This window comes from Protomyctophum parallelum, assembly GCF_964188405.1.
Source record: "Protomyctophum parallelum genome assembly, chromosome: 18".
Lineage (NCBI taxonomy): Eukaryota > Metazoa > Chordata > Actinopteri > Myctophiformes > Myctophidae > Protomyctophum > Protomyctophum parallelum.
The window spans coordinates 11,951,135-11,974,351 of NC_139716.1; the positions used below are offsets into that span (position 1 = coordinate 11,951,135).

At 41.4% G+C, this 23,217-nt stretch overlaps 1 protein-coding gene across 1 annotated transcript in view; it reads right to left on the reverse strand.

The window, feature by feature from the left end:
• Window positions 1–23,217, reverse strand: part of kcnip4a (potassium voltage-gated channel interacting protein 4a) — a 101,442-nt gene that overhangs the window by 77,538 nt on the left and 687 nt on the right. The gene's annotated exons all lie outside the window — the stretch shown is intronic.

The window sequence follows — 23,217 nt, forward strand, 5'->3', positions numbered from 1 at the left end:
CATACGCTCTGTGACCATCCATCTAAGTATACAGGTTAGGTCACAATTCTCCATATGCAGACTGCAGCCATCTCACCATAATACGTTAATGGCAAGGTGCTTACCCAGGTGCAACTTCCATTGGCAGCCCATTCATCCAAACAGAAAGGTCCTGTCTGATTGTATTAAACAACGTCAAACTCACCAACATTGCAGCTGTACGGAAAGCTTGAATAATCCTCTTTCTATGCTCAAAGTGTTTGTTTCATAAAAATCCACTGCAGACATGTTGTTATGAGATACTTTGTGTCCTTAGTTGCAGGTGATTATTTTTCTAAGTGCTGGAGTTTGGAAGTGCTCGTTAGATATCACTCACCTGCCCTGTGCTGTGTAACACCTGTTTTGAATTAGCACATAATGCAGGAGGCAGCAGGACGTTGGCTTTACTGAAAACGAGTGCTTCCAAACTCTGATGGAAACATGGCCGCGGTCTGCAAATGATCAATACCTGAAGGCACTATAGACTATATAATATATATAATAGAACTATATTGATACATAGCCAATAAGTCAAGTGCGAACGACTCGAGTGCTGCAGGTGCTGAGCCTACATGTCAGATTAACCCATTTTGACCTGAGATCAGGTTCTAAAAATGTCGTCTACATCCTGACAGTTTTCTGAAAAAGCTATGTTTCTATGTCAGTCGTTCTTTGATTTATCAAAAATAGCAGACCTACAAGCTCGTAGTGGCACGCTATGAGCTTGCAGATCTGCTATTTTCCAATAGCTAAAGCATAACATAATGCTAACACCAAAAAGGGGTTCCCGCCCAGGTATTGCCATGAGTGTGAGCTGAATACAAGCAGAGATGGTTCTTGTGTAATGAATGACAATTTGATTTTGATTTCCGATTTCTCAGCACAATGAACGTAAGATTCAGTCCACTAAATTATTAGTATTTTAGTACCCGTTTGCACTGTAAATGAACCAGGATTGGAGCGTCGATCTGCCACTGATCTCTGCGAATGCAGAAAACCCACAAACACATCATCGATGAATGCGTTTCTCATCTCCATGTTCCCTGGAGAAGAAGGCTGACGGAATAAAACGTGTAATTGCGGCCATGGCTTTATAAACCTGCGGTTCCTTCCTAGCTGTGATCCGTCAAAGAGCCATTCAATAATCATCGAGTCTGTCTGTGATCTCTATATTTGCTAAACCCTTTAACCCTTTTTGCGCGGGAACCCCTTTTGGTGTTAGGATTATGCTGTGCTTTAGCTATTGAAAAACCGAAGAACGACTGACAGAAACATAGCTTTTATAGAAAACTGTCAGGATGTAGAAGACATTTTTAGAATCTGATCTCAGGTCAGAATGAGTTAATAACACTGTCAGATTAAAAGACAATTACCCCGGAAATGATTAAAGGAGGGATGTTAATTGTCCTTGATCGCTGTTTGAGTTTAAATAAAGAGAAAGATAATGAAAAACAGCTGTTTTTACCACAAGACATGTAAGTGGAATCTAATGAGTTTCGATTGTTTCCGACAGCTCGATAACCTTTCGATTAGGCGGACTTCAAGTCAAAACTCATTACTGAAAGTCACAGCATTGATCCACGTACGGGGATAGACATATGGCGTATAGTATACAAATGTTTGCATTTGATCAATACATAAAATGCAGTTAAGTAAAACCCCTCTGGCAAAAATAAATCTAAACCTAATCAATGCAAACCAGGAGAAGGCTGGTGGACGGTGGTTGTACTAATTAAATTTTTTTGCGATGTAAATCCCATATTTATTATCGGGGTGGTATAACGAGGCTTGGCTGGAAAGGGAGTGTACGTTAATCCTTGTGTGTTTATTAGGCCGACTGATTGAAACAAGGACCATCCCTTACTGTACGTACTTACTATAGTGTATAAAAATGAAATGGTGAAAGAAAAGGGTTTAGTGAAAGAAAAATGAAGACATGTGTGTGAATTTAGTCCAGTATTGGATTGCATCCAATTTGGCATGTTTCTTGTAAGAAAGTGGCAAGTCTGACATTAACCTGACCTGTTCTAACAATGTTTTTGGCAAGCATGCTCTGCTAGCAGTTTCTTCTTTTTTTTTTAAAGTGGTGCAACCACTTCTACATCCAGCAATGTCCGCATGTATCATGTATCATGAGCACGAGTGGTGTGCGCATGCGTGAAATTGGAACGAGAGAAGTATGTGACATGGCTGCCACCTGCTGGACGCAAACGATACAGAGAAGAAATTGGAACGATACAAATTGGGACGATACAGAGAACCAATTGACGGGAGTTGCAACACTTGGTTCACACTGGTGTGATTTTTTAATATATATATAATTTTTATCCCACGATTTTGTAACCCATTTTTCACCCCTGTGTCAATCATCTGATCTAATGTGACCCTGGGCTCTACACACCCTCCACCAACCTAGTCCCCATATATGGGGGACAAGGGGAGAGCAACGGACTTGAACTGAGTGTCCAAGTTGCTCCTTTACACCTGACAGGGGGGAGTTTCCCTGGTTGGACGTAGCGCGTGGAAGGAACACGTTATTCCAACCAGTTCCTTTCCATGGGGGGAGATGACATGCAGTAAAGGCCGTCGGGATCGGGAGTCGAACCCGCGGCCACACTGCCAGACTCCGACTACCGGCCAAGGTGCCTGGACCGCTGAGCCACGGCCCATAGGCCAGCTCGTGCATTTATAAATACTGGAACAGTGTGTGTGTGTGTGTGTGTGTGTGGTTAGCAGTTGTTTAAACGTCTATATATAGACGTTTAACCCATTCTGGCCGGGCACCCATTTTGGTGTTGGCATCATGTCGTGCTTTAGCTATTGAAAAATAGCAGATCTACAAGCTCATATCGCGCCACCGAGTGGCGCGATACGAGCTTGTAGGTCTGCTATTTTTGAAAAATCTAAGACACTTTTAGAATCTGATCTCAGGTCAGAATGGATTCATAATGAAACTGTCAGGATGTAATAGACATTTCTAGAATCTGATCTCAGGTCAGAATGGGTTAAACAAGTGCTAATCAACGTCTAATCTAAGGATAGACGTCTAATAAACTTTCATTTTTAGCCGTTTATCTCATTTTTAGACAGCCCTTTAGACGAATATTAGACGTCTATTAGACCAAAACATGCTCAGTGGGTGGCCATCACTCCAAGTATTTTGGCCTATCTTGGAGAGAATGCCCAAAACGTATGAACTCAATGTATTTATGGAGGTTCTATTGTCTTTATCTGCATGTGGCTGTGTTGTATGGTGCTGTGTTTTTGTGTTTAATGGACTGGAAACAAATCAGGAGTCGGGAAGATAAATTCTAATCAAATAATTTAATCTAAATAACAAGAAAATGAAAAAAACACCCTGTGGGCGACAACAGCTTATCAAGTTGTTGAGAGGTTAATGCAATGCTAAACGTTTTGCAGAAGTTTTTCTACCCGAGGGGATGAGAGGCGCTTATGCTGTGAGTTTGCTTTCCTGCAGTGCGATGCATTGCTCTGGGCCCCCTCTTCTCTTCACCGTGACAAATACAGGGGATGTGTGCAAACATCCCCACTACATCATGCTGCCAACAGAAAAGTCATGTCTCACATTTATTTTCTGAGTTTTTGAACTGTATATAGAGATGCAAATTGATATATCTAGAAACCACCGGTATTATTCCAAACCACTCTCTGCTCTCTCTGTAATGAAAATGTCTGAGTTTGTATCACATAACTCAAGAAGATAAGGCGTTTAATTGTATTCTTATATTTTTTTCCAGGGTTGAAAATTGAAAATAGCGGCTCTGAGATTGGAGTCTAGGTATAGCAGACCAACATAGACACTTTATTGCTGTTACTCAATAAAGTGGGATCCAATTCCATGTGGCTGCAGGCCGTGTATGATCCAAATCAATTCAGGAAAAAAAAGAAATCTTTGACACCCACCAAGACCATAAAACGTTGTTTATGCCTTGGACTGGAGAAAGAAAGGAAAGGAAAGGTACTATGTTTACCCTGCAGGGTAACTGGACTAAGCTCAAGAACTTGTTTACAGCCAGGCCCTGCTCATGGAACATTTCATGGTAGGGTTTCAATGCTTTGTCCAAGGGCACTTCAGCGGTGGTAATTTTAACGTGCCGGTCCGGGGATATGAACTAGCGACCTTCCGATATCAAGACCGCTCCGCAAACCGTTCGGCCACCGCTGCCGCTGGAGGACAATTGCTCTGCGATTGTGGTTACAGTTAGCAAGCCAACCAGAGATGGTCTATGGTGTAACTTAATCAGTCACTCACAGTCACAGGCGCCTCACTGTCCCACATCACAGCCAAAAAGTAACTGAGAATTATAGAATGGATGAGCAGTACAATGTCTTACTTCAGATAATTATCGACTTGAACTGTACAGAGCTCTTGATTATATACTCTGCTAGTCAGCATGCACTGAATCCTACCTCATACTAGCAACAAAACAAAAACAAACCCAACTCAGTTGGTGCCTTGGTGGTCAAATAATGCTTTGGCCAAAAGCGAAATCATGAGTGTTACAATTAAGGATGTCCCGATACACTTTTTCCGCTTCCGATCCGATCCAGATACCTAAATTTCTGTGTTAGCCTATACAGATACCAGTGTCGTGATCTCATGGTTGTGTTTATAGCTATCTATCTATATATCTCGTGTTGTGTTTATAGCAGACTCCTCACTCAAATGTGCACTTTTGGCAACTCCAAAGCAAACTCCACATGCCCCAACATTTTATTTACCTGCCATAGTCTCAACCCCTTCCTTACCCCTGTGTCAGATCGCTGGTTAGACTGGCATATTCACCGATACCGATATGACCCGATATGACCAAAAAAGGGCCGATCCGATACTTTTCCCGATACCGATACAGTATCGGGACATCTCTAGTTACAATTGCAAATAATTGTAAAAATGTAAAAAGGGTCCATGTAGAAATGGACGCTATACTCTCTACCAGTCCATATCATAAATTACCACCCCAGACTTCAGTCTTTATCATCGTGATAACACACATTGTGCAAATTACTACAGCACAAAAAAACGAGGTGAATTTCTTTTTTTTTTACGGACCAAACTAGGGTGTTGTTCTTCTCCCCCTCTGCCCCTTTAACCCATTTCGACCGAGACCGACTCTACAAAATGTATTCTAAACAGTTGTCTAAAAAATCCTATGTTTCTATGTCAGTGGTTCTCAAACATTTTCATGTCAAGGACCCCCAAAAATATATGTATTTGGCCGCCAACCCCCATCTGAAAATATGTTGTTCCAGGGACCTCCCCCCCAGAAGCAAAGATTTGAGTTAAAAACGTTCGCTCTGAAAGATTATATATATATTCTATTTTTCAATAGCTAAAAGTATAACATACATGCTTAGAACACCAAAAGGGGTTCCCGCCCCAGAATGGGTTAAGTCTCAGATGCCTATTCTTCAGTGTGGACGTCAAAATGAAAACGCTGTCCTTGGCTGTTTATCAGCCGAAGATAGCTTATGATTGACCACCGATGGAGAGCTGCTCTGTGCCAACGTTCTTTATGAGGACTGCTTTCATACCGCCCATGATAACAGCAATCTACACTTTTAATTGCAATAGTTTGTCATAGGCCTATATATAGCACAATACATTACAACGGAAAAAGAATAGCCTGTCCCTGAGTAGAGATTAATGACCTCTGTCCTCCAAAGATTATGATTAAAATGAGGGAGGAAACAAAGGATCAGGCCTCGGTCATCATAGTTCATATCGAACTTGCGTGTCATGGAACATACAATTGTCGTCATTATCCACTTGAAACCTATAGCGTTCCTACTGTATGCTTGGGGGTGAACATTCTGCGAATACAGCCGATCTACACGCTCACACTGTGCTGAAAGGCAAGGACATGTGAGCTTGTACATCCGCTATATTCTGCAAAAAACACTTAGAAACATAGCTTTTTCAGGATTTAGAAGACATTTTTAGAATCTGATCTCAGGTCAAAATGGGATATATATATATATATATATATATAGCATTAGTGTAGAGTGGAGCAAACATCAATCCATGGTATAAATCTTATATTTTATTCTATCCACAGCTTGAAAAATAATCTCTAAATGGACAGGCTCTTATAGCAGCCTTGCATACATTTGCAAACATATCAAACAAACACACTGCTAAAAGCCCACGTTTATCCCATTCTGACCTGAGATCAGATTCATACGAGGTTTCCACTGGACACACACTGGTCTGATTAACCCATTCTGACCTGAGATCAGATTTTAAAAATGTCAGTCGTTCTTCGATTTTTCAAAAATAGCAGAGCTACAAGCTCGTAGCGCGCCACTCGGTGGCACGCTATGAGCTTGTAGATCTGCTATTTTTCAATAGCTAAAGCAGAGCTACCAACCTGCACACATTTTGTGTACCAACCACGCAATTCTAGGTGTCTATACGCCTAGAATTGCGTGGTTGGTACACAAAATGTGTGCAGGTTGGTAGCTCTGCTAAAGCATAACATGATGCTAACACCAAAATGGGTTCCCGGTCAGAATGGGTTATTCATAATGTCTGCATATTCCCATCATTATGCATGAGCACCTATATGACCATGTATGGCATAATCGTGTAAACTAAAGTGATATTGCTGGAATTTATGTTATTGTTTCCTTCAGTGAGGTTTAAAGTTAATGAACCCCAGCAGTTCAACCAGGCGTACTTTCATATTCACGCTCACCACCCTGCCCAATAATGTTCACATTATATAATGGAATTACATGTGAAACACGGCTGTGGAACAGCAGTACTGGAGCTTTTAACACAGTTATTTAACACATTTAGACCGGACATCGACATTTAAAAAATATCTTCGAAAATCATGACATTTTTCTGAAAACCTCATGTATAAACATGAGGTTTTCTCAGTGGTGCTCAATATTTCATGTCAGGGACCCCCAGAATTATATGTATTTGTCCGGGGACCCCCCCGGACAAATACATGTTGTTGTTCCAGGGAACCTTGGCCACCCAGAAGCAACTTTTTTCGGAAAGAATATATATTCAAAGATTTGCAGACCTACAAGCACGTACTGTAGCGCTGCACTCGGTGCCGACTTCAGTTCTATGAGCTTGTAGATCTGCTATTTTTCCAATAGCTAAAGCATAACTTGTATAATGCTTAAAACACTAAAAGGGGTTCCCGCCCGAAATGGGTTAATGAAATGCATCTCTGAGAAAATAGTCTCAGTAAGCAAACCTCCATATCGCTCTTGCATTAATAAAGCGTGTCGTTATATTATCTCTCATCGGACATCATGGCAAACTGATTATGGTTTAATCAATATTCAGATTCCTCAAGGTAGCTTTCTTAGTTGTAATTGACGGTTTGGAGGAGGGAGGGAGTCTGGGGCCTTTCAATTGAATTGAACCAGTGTTGTTTTCGTCGACTAAAACTAAGACGAAAAATGCTCGTCGACTTCTTTTTTTCACTGACAAAAACTAAATGGAAACTAAATGAAAACTAAGCTATGATGACTAAAACTAAGACTAATTATACTGACAATTTAGTAGACAAATAAAAACTAGACTAAAATGTTAGGAAGAGACTAGTGGACAAGAGATCAACATTTTACACTTGGTTGCATGCTGAAAATAGCAGATCTACAAGCTCACAATGTGTCGCAGGCGACGCGTTGTGAGCTTGTAGATCAGTTATTTTCAGTGTAAAAACAGTCATTACGACGGCATCAAGGCCCACTAAAATAAATTTTAATCGACTAAATTAACTGTAGATTTAGTAGACTAAAATCTTATGACATTTAGTCGACTAAAACTAGACTAAACACTAGAACATTCCAGGTGACTAAAATGTGACTAAAACTAAGTGAAAACTATTCAAGAGACAACGACTAAAACAGAAATTTGCTGCAAACAAAAACAACACTGATTTTATTGAACTCACTCCATGTGCTTCCTTCCTCTGATTGTGACACCAGAGAGACCCATAAGTTATGAAGCTCCATCGAACCATCCAGTCACTCGTCTGTCTGTGCCTACTGTAAATGGGGAAGCTGATAATGTTGTCTTCTACAACCTTTTGAAAGATTGCGAAGACAGTTTCCATCGACAACGTCATTTCTCATCATGACAAAATGTACGACACAATAAGCCATCACCCAAAGTAATACTTCTATTAATTAACCCATTTTGGACTGAGGTCTTCTAAATCCTAACATTTTTCTGAAAAAAACCCATGTTTCTGTGTCAGTGGTGCTCAACCTTTTTCATGTCAAGGACCCCCAGAATGATCTCTATTGGGCCACGGACCCCCATCTCAAAATATGTAGTTCCAGGGACCCCCCGGAAGCCAATATTTTAGTTTAAAATGTTCGCTCTGAAATATATATTCAAAGATTTGTGACACATTTTCACGACTTTTCATGATCAATCGCCTCAATTCAAAAGACCAACCTGGCTGAAAATGTGTCAATGTGAACAATGAACGGGTAATAAACGTTGATGCTCCGATTTCACACGCAATATATAACTCCATAAAAACGGGCCCACAAAGACACAATGTGATTTATACTAACTACACCAACACCGGGACACAAACGGCCAGCTTAACCCATTCTGACCTGAGATCAGATTAAAAAAATGTCTATTACATCCTGACAGTTTCATTATCAACCCATTCTGACCTGAGATCAGATTAAAAAAAAAGTCAGTCGTTCTTCGATTTTTCAAAAATAGCAGACCTACAAGCTCGTAGCGCGCCACTCGGTGGCGCGCTATGAGCTTGTAGATCTGCTATTTTTCAATAGCTAAAGCATAATATGATGCCAACACCAAAATGGGTGCCCGTTCAGAATGGGTTAAGTAAAGTCAGGCTACTTATTCTAATAAAGCATGCTGGCATATAATCTGCAATACAACATAAACCTTGATAACAAGATGATGACTCTTATTATGTCTCTCTCTACACAGGGTCTATACAATGATGATACAGTATGCATATTCTGTATAACGAATGAAGGCAGGCAGACAGTCTGCTGTTGAATTATTCTCTCTACTTCTCCTTTCTGTTGTAATATGAACCGCTGGGAAAATGGCAGTGGTGGAAAAAAAAAGTACTTGCAATGTCTTACTTAAGTAAAAAGTGTTGGTATCAAAATGTACTTTAACATACAAAAAGTACTCATTCTGCAGAAGGTCCCAGCCATTTCACGTTCAAGTTTTGTATAAAAATTTTAATAAATCTTGTGAAAGTAGATCTGCACACATTGTGAGCCTGTACAGTGGATTGGCAATTTCAAATGACCGAAATAGGCTGAAGTGGCAAGTGGGTACTGTACTGTACTGTAAGTTTTTGTCATAATAATCAAAATCTACAAAGTAACTAAAGCTATTGAATAAAATGTAGTGGAGTAAAAGTACAATATTTGGATCGGAGATGTAGTGGAGTAGAAGTAAAAGAATAGGAAATATCAAGTACAAATACCTCAGAACCACTGGGGGGGTTCTGTCGCTGTACTAGTGACTCTTCCAGACTGTACATACTGTATATCTCCATATATGCATTGCTGTACTGTACTACTGTACGTCCACTGTATGTATGATATGATATGATATAGTACTTTATTGTCAGTTCACACTGAAATTTGTCTTGCGACACAGCAGCCAAGTATGCAGAAACACATATACAAAACACAAATAACAAGACAATTTACATACATAGAGACATGAGCACTATCCACCGCTTAGATTATCCTGTGGCTACTACATCTCCTGATTAAGCCTCAAGGTCGACTGGTGGACAAAGGACCTCTTTAGTCTGACCTTATTGTATGCTGGTACACCATATCTCCTTCCTGAAGGTAGCAACCTATATTCTCCATACAACACATGCTTAGTATTAGAGGTGATATTCCTTGCTAACCTTAGGATGCTGTTATCATATGTGGATGTATAAAGTTTCTGAAGTTGTTGTCCAACAATGTTTGAACAAATGTTCAGTTGTTGCAGCAGTTGTGACTTTAGGGCTGCAGACAAACATCCATACCAGGTGGTACTACAGTACTGAAGAACACTCATAATAACAGAAGTGAAAAACAAAAGAAGAATCCGTCTACTAGCACCGAAGGATCTTAGACGGCGAAGGAAGTAGATTCTTTGCTTTGTTTTCTTACACACTGAATCAATCTGATCTTTCCATGACAAAAGATGGTCTATTACTACTCCTAGGTATTTGTACGAACATACCTGGTTGATCGGTTCACCATGAATAGTAATGGGGGTTCTGTGTATCTCTGGTGGTGTACCAAAAACAATCTCTTCTGTCTTTTTTGTGTTAATGATGAGAGCGTTGTTATCACTCCATTCAACCACCTTATTTACTCTGTGTTGGTGCAGTCCAGGATCACTGGAACTATCTGGGAGAGAAATCAATCATGTATGAAACCTTTTGGCTGAATTAGCCTGGTTAATAAACCAGACCGAATCAGCCGTTGGCAAAAATATTGCCTACCGGCGGATTTCGGTCTGGAGATGCTCAATTTTACGCCCATTTCGCCCATTTCCTAAAATGTTTCCCTGGAAATGAAATCCAAGCTGAGCCTCCCCAGACTAATATCCCGCAGATCCGTGCGATATTAGTCTGGTTTATTAACCAGGCTATGGCTGAATAGCATAATTTGAAATAAAAAATATGCAAGAAAAAATAAATCAAAGGGCAGTGTGTTGAGTTTGTGCATCACAAAGGAATACCGTTATCGGAAATCATGTTTTATTCATTCATAACTATCAATGTTTGATCCGTCAGTCAGGCCCTCTAGTGATCCTGTGATCCTCAAACACACACACACACACACACACACACACACACACACACACACACACACACACACACACACACACACACACTATGTTTTTGTTTTTATCAAATACTTTGTGTAGCTTCTGTGTGGGAAGTGAACGTGATATTGTTTATTTATGTTGTTGGTTGGTGTCTTATAAACACACACACACACACACACACACACACACACCTTGTTAGATCGTTATCTGCTCAACGATACTATCAAATGTTCTCTCCACAAACATACAAGTTTAAATTGACAGCATTTTTTATATCCCTGCCTGTGTGCGTACAGTACAGTATGTGTGTGTGTGTGTGTACATGTGTGCACGTGTACGTGTGTGCGTGCGTGTGCAAATGCATGAATCTTTATTTTCATGTCTTAACGTAAAGACCCGTCCCTTACGGGATCATAACAGACCAACACATTCACTTCCCGCGTGTGCGTGTTATGTGATTGTACCAGAGCTTCTGTATGCATCACATCCTATGACACAGCGATTAGTCTGTGGGGTGTTCAAGTCTACATAGAAATGCATGTGAAATCACGCACACGTACGTGCATGTGCATTAATGTTTAGATATTTAAATGTTGGTGCACATTTGCATTATGAGACATTATGCAAGCTGCTTACAGGATGTCTCAGAGCAGCTAAAAGTCTGCCTCTGACACTGACACGGATAAACAGATTCGACGAAGGCCAAATATCTAATTTATTACAGAGTCTCCCCCCAAACAGCAACATTGAGCAGACCGTTCTGCCAACCACCCTCATAATATCCTTTAATTATTATTCAAATCTTAATGCTGTGACAGCCTGGCTATAGTTGTTCACTGTAGACTGTAGGGTATGGCCTCCAAACAGGCCCCAAAACATCTAAATTATAGTACCAGGCAGGAAGGAAAGGAAAGGTACTATGTTTAGTTGTTTACCCAGGGTAACTGGACTAAGCTCAAGAACTTGTTTACAGCCAGGCCCTGCTCATAGAACATTTCATGGTAGGGGTTCAATGCCTTGTCCAAGGGCACTTCAGCGGTGGTAATTTTAACATGCCGGTCCAGGGATACGAACTAGCGACCTTCCGATATCAAGACCGCTCTGCAAACCGTTCGGCCACCGCTGCCTCACGCGAAGCACCTTAGATCCAACAACTGTGAACATCTAATTAAAGCTTGCAATCCGTACTGTACTGTTTTATGTCTTACAGAACCTGGTAGGACATTTAGGCAGTTGTTGTGGGTTTACCACACACATTTATACTGCTCATGAGGACATCACAGCTTAATTGGCCCCCTTTTGGTGTTTGGTGTTTGCATTATGTTATGCTTTAGCTATTGAAAAATAGCAGATCTACAAGCTGGGTCTGCTATTTTTGAAAAATGACTGACGACTGACATAGAAAGATAGCTTTTTCAGAAAACTGTCAGGATGTAGAAGACATTTTTAGATCTGATCTCAGGTCAAAATGGGTTATAGGCACAGACACCAAAGCTCTGGTCCATAGCTCTAATGCCTTCGCAAGAGCACTATAAGGCTATGGACCAGAGCTACAGTACACCGACACCAGGTATACTGTAGGTAGGTAGGGAGACCACCAACAACCACTTCGGATGTGCTACAGTAGTGTACATTGTACTATACAGTACTATAACTATACCATACAAATTGGATAAAATAGGTTCTGGATTGCAGCTTTAACCCATTTAGACCCATTTAGATCCTGACAGTTTTCTGGAGAAAAAAACATGTTTCTATGTCAGTCATTCTCAACCATATTCACGTCAAGGACCCCCAAATATATGACATTGGCCGCCGACCCCCATCTGAAAATATGTTGTTCCAGGGACCCCCCCCCCCCAGTAGCAAAGATTTGAGTTAAAAACTCGCTCTGAAAGAATATATATTCAACGATTTCAGGCACATTTTCATGATTTTTCAAAAATAGCAGACCTACAAGCTCGTAGCGCGGCTGCACTCGGTGCCGCGCTATGAGCTTGTAGATCTGCTATTTTTCAATAGTAAAAGTATAACATAATGCTAAGAACACCAAAAGGGGTTCCCGTACAGAATGGATTAAGCTATAAAGTCCACAGAAGCCATGAAGCAGCATCCATCCAGCAACATGTTACATAATGCAGAACGTGCTACAGCCAGCAGGAGGCCGTAGAGGAACATGTGTACTAACAACATTTCAAACTCGCCATTCTTCCTCAGGCGTTTATTATATTGAATGCTTAGCGAAAAGTAGATAAAGAAATCTGTTCCAATACATTCAAAATTAAACTACAGAGAGCAGGCCACAACAAACTGATGTCTGACGCAACGATCATGCATAAATGGAAATAAAACTTCAGAAAGATTCATCTCATTCTGACTATGCAGCATAAAGTGATTGACATGGCCTAGTGTACTGTATGTGGATTGTGAAACCGGTTTCAGGATTGATTTTAACATTTTTACGGTTTAATACATTTTGGGGCGGGAACCCCGTTTGGTGTTTTAAGCATTGTTGTACTTTAGCTATTGAAAAATAGCAGATCTACAAGCTCTATGAGCTTATACGTCTGCTATTTTTGAAAAATCGTGAAAATGTGCCTGAGATCTTCGAATATATATTGTTACAGAGAAAGTTTTTAACTCAAATCTTTGCTTCTGGGGGGGGGGGGGTCCCTGGAACAACATATTTTCAGATGGGGGGGGGGGGGGGGGGGGGGGGGGGTGTCGGCGGGCCAATATCATATATATTTGGGGGTCCTTGAAATAAAAATGTCTGAGAACCACTGACATACATAGAAACATAGGGTTTTTCAAAAAACTGTCAGGATTTAGAAGACATTTGTAGAATCGTTCCCAGGTCAAAATGGGATGATACATTAAATTTTGTTGCAGTGAATGTGGGGAGCCTGCTATCCTGAGGCAGAGGCAGGGACCTGCTGGTTGTTATTTGGCTGGATACAGTACATGCACACCTTCTGGGATCAGTGTTGTTTTCGTCGACTAAAACTAAGACGAAAAATGGTCGTCGACTACCTATTTTCACTGACGAAAACAATTGGAAACTAAATGAAAACTAAGCTACGATGATTAAAACTAAGACTAAATATACTGACAATTTCGTTGACAAATAAAAACTAGACTAAAATGTTAGGAAGGGACTAGTGGACAAGAGATCCAGTATAAGTCATTTTACACTTGGTTGCATGCTGAAAATAGCTGCGTTGCGCTGCGACGCGTTGTGAGCTTGTAGATCGGCTATTTTCAGCAAGTGTAAAAACACTCATTACGACGGCATCAAGACATACAAAAATACATTTTAGTCGACTAAATTAACTAGATTTAGTCGACTAAAAACTAGACGAACACTAAGGTCACATTCACACAAGAGAGCTTTGCTGCGATTAAAACGAATCCTGCTGCACATTTTCAGAAAGTGCACTTCGTTTGGCAGGTGTGAAGGCTCATTCGAATCCTAATGCGTATCAAAGAACCGCATTCTACTATTCTACTACCGCATTCGTATCGAGTCTACCGAAGTATTAGGTGAGAATGTGACCTAAGACATTCCAGGTGACAAAAATGTGACTAAAACTAAATGAAGTTTCAGTCCAAAGACTATGACTAAACTAAAATAGAAATTTGCTGCCAAAAACAACACTGTCTGGGATGATGCAAGTTTCGACTACATAATACACAATATACATCGAGAGTTTGCTCACTGCTGTATATTGTTGAGTCATGTCTCCTGCTCTTTCCTGCCTTGACTTGCACTCTATTTGAAAAATGCTGTGTTGTTGAAGTGTGTGTCAAGTTGTTTTTGAGTGGTGCAACGTACCGCTTCAATGTCCCTATGTGACTATATATGTCCCGATGTTTTGAGTACCAGTAGGGGCAAAAGTGGCGCTGTTGTGCTAGAAACAGAGAGAGAGAGAGATAGTGTTGCACTGTTGCCTGCTAATTACATATAGAGAGAGAGAGAGATAGAGAGAGAGATGCTAAATTCCCCCAACACAGTAACTCTGTCATTTGACCATTTCTTGACGCGGGGCGGCTCGCCGGGAAACCGGGCTGGCACCGGAACCGGGCCTGGGCCTGTGGGTCTGGAAGTTCCCGCGGGGACCCACCGGGCCCCCCCCCCCCCCCCCCCCCACACACACACACACACGGAGTTGCACCACTCAGTTCACACGGGTGTGATTTTCTGTTTACCTTTGGATTTATTTTCTTGTCTGTGTTTTTATCTATTTTTGTTTTCTTTGAATGTTCATTCATTATTTGGTGGAAAATGTCACAAAATGCCACAACCAGCCCGCCTAACCTACCTAATGATGCAGTTTGCAGCAGTATACTGACTCTCCTTTGATGATTCAACACAAAGCAGACACGATTCAAAAGGCAGACAATTGGACTCGAGTCATAGTGACTCGACTCGAGTCTGACTCGAGTCGCATATTTGACGACTTGCGACTTGACTCGGACTTTGAATGTAAAGACTTGCGACTCGACTCGGACTTGGAAGGTAAAAGACCAACGAGACTTGAGACTCGACTCTGACTTGCTAGCCAATGACTCCCGACTCGACTCGAGACAAGATGACTCGTGACTTGTTTTGTTTCCGAGCATACGGTATTTGAATACAGCGTCGGTGGGCAGCATGCTGCGCATATGCAAAGCAACTACACTCGCACACTAAGGCAAAACATTTATTTTCACCACACAGCTGCAGTAGATTGAAAAGTTGCTTCCTACCTTAGTTAGAGTTAGTGTTGCTGAAAGACACCCAGATCCAATTGTATATTCCATATTTCCATATGTACTAACTAAGTGTGAACTATAGTGTCAACACAGAGGCATACAGTGACAGTTGTGAGCATGCGCAGATTGCACTACCTCTGCTAAAGCGTAAAGGGTACAAAACGGCCATTAGGGGGAGCCATAGTACAGTGAAATACAGTGGGGAATATCTATTGATTCATTGATTGAATACTTTATTGGCAGAAATGTATCAGTATAGGGTACAGTCAAACACTGACCAAAAAGGGATCACTGAAAAAAGTCCTTGCTGTCTTGTTTCCATTCGGTCCTGGGTAATCAATTCATAATCATTAAGTCACATGACAAATAACAAAATTCAAATTATCATAAAAAAATAAGATATGTATGTCTGCAGGTTGGGGAACAAAGAAGGGCTTATAAGGAGGTGGGGGTAGTCACTAGACATAGGTGGGGGGGCAATCTTTTTTTTATTGATTTTTATTTAATATAAATACAGTGGAATACCGAGGTATAGGTTATCAATACCGGCACCGTACCATACTGTAAAATCTCATACCGTGGCATGCCTAGACTTGACACAACCTTGTGACTCGACTTGTGACTCGGCTTGACTTGCCCACAACAGAAAGACTTGGGACTCGACTTGGACTTGGGACCAAATGACTTGGGACTCGACTTGGACTTGGGACCAAATGACTTGGGACTCGACTTGGGACTCGGACCTGAGGGTTGGATTGACTTGGGACTCGACTTGGACTTGGGACCAAATGACTTGGGACTCGACTTGGGACTCGGACCTGAGGGTTTGGTTTGACTTGGGACTCGACTTGGACTTGGGACCAAATGACTTGGGACTCGACTTAGACTCGGAGCGACTTGAACAATTGTCTGTCAAAAGGTATCGACAAGCATTGCATATCTCATATTTGCACATTGATTGCACACACAAGTGTACCCGCTAAGCCAGGGTTGTAGAGAAGTGAGCTATACTGACTACATGCCGGTCACATCGACCGTGTGGTTTGGGATTGTCTAATAATGTGAAAACTATGAAAAACAACATAAGTATATTCTTTCATTGATCGGTTGCCCGAGAGAACCACATATACACACAGACAGATACGTTGACGATGATTGCACTCGACTGACGCGTACGTGGCTCACAGCTCTGATTTATGGCAAAACAACAAATCTTATCAGCTTTGATGTCTTTATCTCCCTGGAGACAGATCAATACTATGATAGTTAGATAAGCATCAAGCGTATAGACATCGTGGGAGAAGGGTGGCATTACATTTATGACTTTATGCTTCTTACAGATGCACAGAAACTGCAGTATAGTTTTTTTTATTATGATGTGTTCTCAAAGTTCCCGCACATGCTGTACAGTTTCTAAAAGTGCACACCTACCACATAATGATTCATACTAGGGGCCACACCTACCACCTACCACCTAATGATTCATACTAGGGGCCACACCTACCACCTAATGATTCATACTAGGGGCCACAGCAACCAGCCCACCTACCACCTAATGATTCATACTAGGGGCCACACCTACCACCTACCACCTAATGATTCATACTAGGGGCCACAACAACCAGCCCACCTACCACATAATGATTCATACTAGGGGCCACACCTACCACCTAATGATTCATACTAGGGGCCACACCTACCACCTACCACCTAATGATTCATACTAGTACCCACAACCAGCCCACCTACCACATAATGATTCATACTAGGGGCCACAACCAGCCCACCTACCACATAATGATTCATACTAGGGGCCACACCTACCACCTAATGATTCATACTAGGGGCCACACCTACCACCTACCACCTAATGATTCATACTAGTACCCACAACCAGCCCACCTACCACATAATGATTCATACTAGGGGCCACAACCAGCCCACCTACCACATAATGATTCATACTAGGGGCCACAACCAGCCCACCTACCACCTAATGATTCATACTAGGGGCCACAACAACCAGCCCACCTAATGATTCATACTAGGGGCCACAGCAACCAGCCCACCTACCACCTAATGATTCATACTAGGGGCCACAACCAGCACACCTACCACCTAATGATTCATACTAGGGGCCACACCTACCACCTAATGATTCATACTAGGGGCCACAACCAGCACACCTACCACCTAATGATTCATACTAGGGGCCACAACCAGCACACCTACCACCTAATGATTCATACTAGGGGCCACACCTACCACCTAATGATTCATACTAGGGGCCACACCTACCACCTAATGATTCATACTAGGGGCCACACCTACCACCTAATGATTCCTACTAGGGGCCACACCTACCACCTAATGATTCATACTAGGGGCCACACCTACCACCTAATGATTCATACTAGGGGCCACACCTACCACCTAATGATTCATACTAGGGGCCACAACCAGCCCACCTAATGATTCATACTAGGGGCCACAACAACCAGCCCAGGATGAAGCTAAGATGGAAGCACCTCCTTATCCACATGTTCCACCTGCATCCCTCTCATTCTGACCTGAGATCAGATTCATACGAGGTTTCCACTGGACACACACTGGTCTGATGAACCCATTCTGACCTGAGATCAGATTAAAAAAAAATCAGTCTTTCTTCGATTTTTCAAAAATAGCAGACCTACAAGCTCGTAGCGCGCCACTCGGTGGCGCGCTATGAGCTTGTAGATCTGCTATTTTTCAATAGCTAAAGCATAACATGATGCTAACACCAAAATGGGTTCCCGTTCAGAATGGGTTAATGCACATATCACTTTCACATTTACTTTACAGTAGTGCAACTAGGAATACGGCATCAGGAACACTTGATGTATTATGTTAATTAGGAGATATAAAACATGTTTACCAAACAGTGCCGCGACGGATGGCAAACTGCTTACGTTGCTGCTCTACATTATTTAATGAGAGCATTGTGTTAGGGCCGAGCTAAACACTTCATTACTATTACTACTACTATTTACTTACGTTGCTGCTCTACATTATCTAATGAGAGCATTGTGGCCGAGCTAAACACGTTATTACTATTACTACTACTATTTACTTACGTTGCTGCTCTACATTATCTAATGAGAGCATTGTGTTAGGGCCGAGCTAAACACGTTATTACTATTACTACTACTAGGGATGCACCGAAAATTCGGCCACCGAAAATATTCGGCCGAAAATGGCAAAAAATGTATTTTCGGCCTATTCGGTTTCGGCTCAAATAGGCCGAAAATATATCACCGAATAGTCAAAACACCGGGTCGGTATAATCACAACACGCGATTGTCTTGAACGTAACCAGAGCGCTCCGCATCTACCTATCTCTCTCTCCCAACTTCAGTCTCCCCCCCCCCCCCCCCACACACACACACACACACACACACACACACAGCGTCAAGTTGCTCTGTGCTGTGGCTGCGATGCGCTCCGCGAAATCTGCGAGCTCATCAACAGGTCCCAAAACATGGTATTTGTGAGCACCGCCACTGTCTATTCTTTTGTCGTATGACAAAAAATGCTCCCCAATGTCTGAATCTGTGAGTTTGCAGGCAGGCTACGACGAACACTAGCAGTAGCTTGCTCGTTAGCTCCTCAAATCTGTTCCACCTGTGTGTAATCTCAGCAGTGCATTAAAGTGGGCACAGGCAGGGCAAAAGCAGAAGCAGAACGTCCGTGAACGTTTTGCTTAACAGTGATCAGTTGTTCAGTGCTGTTTAACTTTGGCAATATGTGATACTAGAGCCTAGAGAACATGCTAATATGGCTGCTAAATAAGAAAGTTTTCCCCTATCAGCTAGCATGCTATTGTGTGTGTGTGTGTGTGTGTGTGTGTGTGTGTGTGTGTGTGTGTGTGTGTGTGTGTGTGTGTGTGTGTGTGTGTGTGTGTTTGTGCGTGAGTGTGCGTGCCCACACACTGTGTAGGACAGTGGTTCTCATAGTGGGAGTTCCAGCTAAATTATAGATAGTTAGGAAGTAAACCAAGTGGGGGTCTGTAACAGAGTGCAAAAATTGAACCAAATACACTCTCAAAATGTACATTGATTTTTACAATAGAAATAAAAATAAATTGGGGTCCCAGAGATAGAAATGGGAAGAAAGACAGTCAGCTATACACAGTCAACATTACAGATTACAGTAGCATTACAAGTACAAGGAATGGCAATGAAATCAAATTGTATTAAAAAGGGGGTCAAATATTAATTTTGAAGGAGTATTCATTTTTATTGTCTTTATTGTTAGTTACAACATGCCTACAATAACTTGAAGCATTTTTTTAAAGGTAATTGCAAAAAAGGTGCCATAATCCGATTAATCGTTTAAATAATCGCCAGATGAATCGATTATGAAAATCCATAATCATGTCTTTTGCCATAATCAGGTAGCTTTACAACAAAGCTGTATTCGGCTATTCGGTATTCGGTTTTCGGCCAACTGTTTCCTATATTCGGTATTCGGTTTCGGCCAAGAATTTCCCTTTCGGTGCATCCCTAACTACTACTATTTACTTACGTTGCTGCTCTACATTATCTAATGAGAGCATTGTGGGAGGGCCGAGCTAAACACGTTATTACTATTACTACTGTACTACTATTTACTTACGTTGCTGCTCTACATTATTTAATGAGAGCATTGTGGCCGAGCTAAACACTTTATTTAGGCCCCGTTAGACGCGTTCTGTGCCTGAGGGCGAACCTTACTTAGTAGCACATGACATGGGGAACGCTTTCCCCCAGAGCGCCGAGGAGTCGCAATCCGTCATTTACATCTCGTGTGACCAGGTTTTGAGGAAAGTGAGAGGGTAGTGTAGAGGGAAATATACGTGCAGACAAAGCCAAATGTATACATACTGTATATGTACACAACACATACTGTGGGGCGTGCAGTGGTTTCAACTGCGCAGAATTATGCAATGTTTGAAAGTTTTCATCGATCATAACCAAAATGTGACACAGCAACACAGGAGAACACACACACACACAGTCACACACACACGGGGGGGTAGAGTGGCCGGTAGAGTGGCTGGATGGGAGCCGCAAGGTTCCCGGTTCAATCCCGGGCTCCCCCAGAGTAAGTGTCACTGAGCAAGATAACAGGCTATCATCAGTAATTCTTAATGGCCACAGAGAGCTCTTCATATAGAATCTCATTTGCTGCCTTATTTATGACTGGAGGCGTTAATCTTTTCCTTTTCAGTCGCTCTGGATTAAGAGCGTCTGCTAAATGCCTAAATTGTAAATTGTAAATTGTATTAATAAATAAACACACACTTCAGTTTCGGAAAGCCAAAGCCTCGATAGAGAAAACTAAGGGGGACTTTAATGTGAATAAGATAGGATTATATATCCACAGAGCTGCCCTACTCTCTGGAATAAACATTCAGTTAGTTTTTGTAATTCAATGACCATTCCAGTCCAGATAGCACTGACTGCAGTGCAGATAAGATTCAATAAGTCAATTCTACACAACACAATAGTCTCTATAGAGGCAGCGGTGACCGAACGGTTTGCGGAGTGGTCTTGATATCGGAAGGTTGCTAGTTCGTATCCCCGGACCGGCACGTTAAAATGACCACCGCTGAAGTGCCCTTGGACAAGGCATTGAACCTCTACCATGAAATGTTCTATGAGCAGGGCCTGGCTTTAAACAAGTTCTTGAGCTTAGTCCAGTTACACTGGGTAAACATGGTACCTTTAGTCTAGTTACCCTGGGTAAACATATAATAATACCTTTAGTCCAGTTACCCTGGGTAAACATATAATAATACCTTTAGTCCAGTTACCCTGGGTAAACATATAATAGTACCTTTAGTCCAGTTACCCTGGGTAAACATATAATAGTACCTTTAGTCCAGTTACCCTGGGTAAACATATAATAGTACCTTTAGTCCAGTTACCCTGGGTAAACATATAATAGTACCTTTAGTCCAGTTACCCTGGGTAAACATATAATAGTACCTTTAGTCCAGTTACCCTGGGTAAACATATAATAGTACCTTTAGTCCAGTTACCCTGGGTAAACATATAATAGTACCTTTAGTCCAGTTACCCTGGGTAAACATATAATAATACCTTTAGTCCAGTTACCCTGGGTAAACATGGTACCTTTAGTCCAGTTACCCTGGGTAAACATATAATAATACCTTTAGTCCAGTTACCCTGGGTAAACATATAATAGTACCTTTAGTCCAGTTACCCTGGGTAAACATATAATAGTACCTTTAGTCCAGTTACCCTGGGTAAACATATAATAGTACCTTTAGTCCAGTTACCCTGGGTAAACATATAATAGTACCTTTAGTCCAGTTACCCTGGGTAAACATATAATAGTACCTTTAGTCCAGTTACCCTGGGTAAACATATAATAGTACCTTTAGTCCAGTTACCCTGGGTAAACATATAACAGTACCTTTAGTCCAGTTACCCTGGGTAAACATATAATAATACCTTTAGTCCAGTTACCCTGGGTAAACATATAATAGTACCTTTAGTCCAGTTACCCTGGGTAAACATATAATAGTACCTTTAGTCCAGTTACCCTGGGTAAACATATAATAGTACCTTTAGTCCAGTTACCCTGGGTAAACATATAATAATACCTTTAGTCCAGTTACCCTGGGTAAACATATAATAATACCTTTAGTCCAGTTACCCTGGGTAAACATATAATAATACCTTTAGTCCAGTTACCCTGGGTAAACATATAATAATACCTTTAGTCCAGTTACCCTGGGTAAACATATAATAATACCTTTAGTCCAGTTACCCTGGGTAAACATATAATAATACCTTTAGTCCAGTTACCCTGGGTAAACATATAATAATACCTTTAGTCCAGTTACCCTGGGTAAACATATAATAATACCTTTAGTCCAGTTACCCTGGGTAAACATATAATAGTACCTTTAGTCCAGTTACCCTGGGTAAACATATAATAGTACCTTTAGTCCAGTTACCCTGGGTAAGCATATAATAGTACCTTTAGTCCAGTTACCCTGGGTAAACATAGTACCTTTCCTTTCCCCTCTCTTGTAATTGTAACATTACCCGGTCAAGTTTGACATTTGCAATTCAGAAACCTCCTCTCTGTTTCAGAGTGTAGACCACACAAGGGTGACCCAGTTCACATGTACACTGGAAATGCAATTTCAATTACGCCACTTTCCACACAGTGTTGTTTTCGTCGACAAAAACTAAGACGAAAAATGTTCCTCGACTACCTTTTTTCCACTGACGAAAACTAAATGGAAACTAAATGAAAACTATAAGCTATGATGACTAAAACTAAGACAATTTCGTCAAGATATAAAAACTAGACTAAAAGGGACTAGTGGACAAGATATCCAGTACAAGTCATTTTACATTTGGTTTGCGTGCTGAAAATAGCCGATCTACAAGTTGTGAGCTTGTAGATCGGCTATTTTCAGCACGTGTAAAATCAGCCATTACGTTACGACGGCATCAAGGCCCGTAGATTTAGTCGACTAAAATCACGTGACATTTAGTCGACTAAAGCTAGACCGACGCAAACACATTCGAGGTGACCAAAATGTGACT